The 4,496-nt window shown below is 35.0% G+C and overlaps 1 pseudogene; it reads left to right on the plus strand.

The window, feature by feature from the left end:
- Positions 1-298: 298 nt before the first annotated feature.
- On the plus strand, positions 299-676 carry LOC132513620 (ATP synthase subunit g, mitochondrial-like; annotated as a pseudogene).
- Positions 677-4,496: the final 3,820 nt, after the last annotated feature.

A 4,496-nucleotide genomic window follows, 5' to 3' on the forward strand; every position in this document is an offset into this window, starting at 1 on the left:
AGAATTTATTCATCTTATAACTGAAAGTTTTTATCCTTTGACCAACATCTCCTCATTTCTTCCACCCCAGCCTCTGTCAATCACCATTCTAATCTGGTTCTATGAGTTCAACTTTTTTAGATTCACATCATATTGTATGCCTTAAAGAAAATCATGTTGTACAACCTAAACATATATAATTTTTATTTGTCAATCATATCTCAATAAAGCTGTAAAATTTTTAAATAAAATGAAAAAATTAAGAAAAGAAGGAGATTCAGCTGGCCAGTCAGGGTGACAGGCTTTCCGTCCTAGAACCATGGCCCAGTTTGTCCATAACCTCGCGGAGAAGGCCCCAGTGCTGTTCAACGCTGCTTGACTTACTCAAAGCCTCGATTGGCCACATTTTGGCACTACACCAAGGATAAGCTGGTTCCTCCAATCTCTGCTGAGATCCCTACAGCTATTCAGAGCTTGAAAAAAATTATCAATAGTGCTCAAACTGGTAGCTTCAAACAGCTCACAGTTAAGGAAGCTCTACTGAATGGTTTGGTGGCCACTGAGGTGTGGATGTGGTTTTATGTTGGCGAGATCGTAGGCAAGCGTGGCATCATTGGCTATGGTGTTTGAAGACCAATCTTTGCTTTATTATTTGGGTATTCTTGGACCATGTGTGAGCAGACTGCTATTTGAATAAAATAAGGCAATGTGTCAAAAAAAAAGAAAAGAAAAGGAGAAATATTTTATATCATCCTCTGTGCTCTACTGAGATGAAATTCAAGGGTAATATAATCCAACTTCACAGTAAGTTTTAAAAATCTACATAATATCCTGTGATCTAAAGGAGAAATAAGAGGAGAGTAATTTATAATATAAAATATATTTCAAGTAAATGTTTCAGCACAATCACACTACAAAGAGTCAGATGTTTACTTCTACTTATAATAAATGAAATTGGATTTAAAAGAAGTAAGAAATTTTAAATGCATATTACTAAGTGAAAGGAGCCTATCTGAAAAGGCTACATTCAATATGTTTTAGCATTCTAATTCCAACTATATAATGTTCTGGAAAAGGCAAAACCATGGAGACCGTAAAAGGATGAGTGATGGCCAGAGGTTAGAGGGGAGGGAGGGATGAATAGGTGGAAAGAAGGATATTTAGGGCAGTAAAACTATTCTGTACAATACTGTAATGGTGGATACATGTCCTTATACATTTGTCAAAACCCACAGAACAATGTACATCACCATGAATCCTAATATAAACTAAGGATTTAGGGACTTCCCTGGTGGTCCAGTGGTTAAGACTTCATGCTTCCACTGCAGGGGGCACAGGTTCGATCCCTGGTCAGGGAAGTTCTGTGCCACGGGGCGCGGCCAAAAATAAAAAATATAAAAATAAACTAAGGATATAGGGTGATAATGATGTGTCAGTGTAGGTTCACTGATTATAACAAATATACCACACTCTAATGTGGGGTGTTGATAGTGGGGGAGGCTGTGCAGGGGAGGAAGTATACGAGAAATATCTGCATTTCCTGCTCAATTTTACTGTGAACCTGAAGCTGGTCTAAAAAATAACATTGATAGTAACAACAACAACAACAACAATAATAATATCCAAAAGCCCAAACCAGGTCATTTTCAATTTTAAAAAAAGCAATAGGACAATATACAATTGAATATTGTTGAAACTTTAAAACTTTTGGACATTTTGAAATAAAGGCTATATAGTTATATTCGTGTATGTTAGTGGAATCTCCATAGTGGGGACCGGTTCATAATTCAGACTGATTTAGGTGTGTTGTGTTGGCCACTCAAATATGAGTGGCATTGCCATTGATGGCATGATTTTCCAGATTGGTAAACAGTTTCTAATAGAATTTTTTTAAAAATTCACTCTTTCCTCAATGTATATGATAGTGACATTTACATTCCTGGAAAATTCAGTGATTATTAAAACTGTGCAAAATATTTTTTAAATTAAAAAATGGAATTATGCTCTACATTTAATAATTATCAACAGGTTATTGCCATGATGAATGTCCAGTGGGACATTGAAAGTAATGCAGAAGATAATTTTTCATGGTTAGGTTTGTCCCACACACTGTCTATCAATTCTGACCTCCTCCTACTACATGTCAATAATGCTCCCCCCAAAACAATGGGACCATACACCCACAAATTTCCTTAAGAATAGCAGTTGTCTCAAATGATGTCACTTACAAATAATCAAACCAAAAGTTCTTTTAAAACATGATACTTAGATAAAACATTTCCATTTTTAATATTCCTCAGAATGGGGCACATTGAATTAAGCTAAAGAACCAAACAAAAAGTTCCCACACAACAATAGTAAAGAATATTTGTAGTATCCACTGAGTAAGTACATAAACTTGGTCTCTAAAATTGACATCAGTGAATCGTATTTCAAATCCAACAGATTTTAGGTAAATTTTGCATAACTTAAAAGAGGTAATAAGTTTTTTACAGTTCTTTGACACTGTTAAGAATTTTTTGTGTCAATGCTAATAATTTCAGTGCATACAAGATGAAAGCGAGGCAATACAAGACTTTTGAGACAACTGATGCTTAATGCCAAGTATAGAGAATATCTTTTTAAATTTTTTAAAAAACTTTTTATTTGGAAATAATTTCAACCTTACATAAGAGGTTCATAAATAGTATGGAAAATTCCCATGTGCTCTTTATCTAGATTCATTAGTTGTTAATATTCTTCCCCATTTAGTTTATCATTCTCTCTGCCTCTGGATGGATAGATAGATAGATAGATAGATAGATACTGATATATATTTTTCTGAATTACTTCAGAGTAAGTTGCAGAAATCATGCCCCTTTACGCCTAGATATATAAATCTATGTACCCCAAGAACAAGAATATTACCTTACATAATCATATTATCAAAATCATATTATCAAAATCAAGAAATTTAACATCGATACAGTACTATTATTTAATCTATAATCCACATTTCAGTTTTGCCAATTGAATAATGCCTTTTATAGCAATTATTTTAAAGTCTAGGATCCTGTCCAGGATCTCATATTACATTTAATTGTCTTATTGCTTTAGTCGCCTTTAATCTGAAACAGTTCTGCTGCCTTTCTTTTTCTTTTTCCCAGTCCTTTGAGCTTTATTTTTTTTAATTTTTTTTAATTTTTAAATTTTATTTTATTTATTTTTTTATACAGCAGGTTCTTATTAGTCATCCATTTTATACACATCAGTGTATACATGTCAATCCCAATTGCCCAGTTCATCACACCACCAGGACCACCCGCCGTGGCTTTCCCCCCTTAGTGTCCATACGTTTGTTCTCTACATCTGTGTCTCAAACTCTGCCCTACAAACCAGTTTATCTGTACCATTTTTCTAGGTTCCACATACATGCGTTAATATACGATATTTGTTTTTCTCTTTCTGACTTACTTCACTCTGTATGACAGTCTCTAGATCCATCCACGTCTCAACAAATGATCCGATTTCATTCCTTTTTATGGCTGAGTAATATCCCATTGTATATATGTACCACATCTTCTTTATCCATTCGTCTGTCGATGGGCATTTAGGTTGCTTCCATGACCTGGCTATCGTAAATAGTGCTGCAATGAACACTGGGGTGCATGTGTCTTTTTGAATTATGGTTTTCTCTGGGTATATGCCCAGTACTGGGATTGCTGGATCATATGGTAATTCTATTTTTAGCTTTTTAAGGAACCTCCATACTGTTCTCCATAGTGGCTGTATCAATGTACATTCCCAGCAACAGTGCAAGAGGGTTCCCTTTTCTCCACACCCTCTCCAGCATTTGTTGTTTGTAGATTTTCTGATGATGCCCATTCTAACTGGTGTGAGGTGATACCTCATTGTAGTTTTGATTTCCATTTCTCTTATAATTAGTGATGTTGAGCAGCTTTTCATGTGTTTCTTGGCCATCTGTATGTCTTCTTTGGAGAAATGTCTATTTAGGTCTTCTGCCCATTTTTGCATTGGGTTGTTTGTTTCTTTAATTTTGAGCTGCATGAACTGTTTATATATTTTGGAGATTAATCCTTTGTCCATTGATTCGTTTGCAAATATTTTCTCCCATTCTGAGGGTTGTCTTTTCGTCTTTTTTATGGTTTCCTTTGCTGTGCAAAAGCTTTTAAGTTTCATTAGGTCCCATTTGTTTATTTTTGTTTTTATTTCCATTACTCTAGGAGGTGGATCAAAAAAGATTTTGCTGTGATTTATGTCAAATGGTGTTAGGGAGTGTTCTAATTTCATTCTTTTACATGTAGCCGTCCAGTTTTCCCAGCACCACTTATTGAAGAGACTGTCTTTTTTCCATTGTATATCCTTGCCTCCTTTGTCATAGATTAGTTGACCATAGGTGCGTTGGTTTATCTTTGGGCTTTCTATCTTGTTCCATTGATCTGTTTTTGTGTTTTTATGCCAGTACCATATTGTCTTGATTACTGCAGCTTTGTAGTATAGTCTGAAGTCAGGGAGTC

The sequence above is a fragment of the Lagenorhynchus albirostris genome, chromosome X (genome assembly GCF_949774975.1).
Source record: "Lagenorhynchus albirostris chromosome X, mLagAlb1.1, whole genome shotgun sequence".
Taxonomy (NCBI): domain Eukaryota; kingdom Metazoa; phylum Chordata; class Mammalia; order Artiodactyla; family Delphinidae; genus Lagenorhynchus; species Lagenorhynchus albirostris.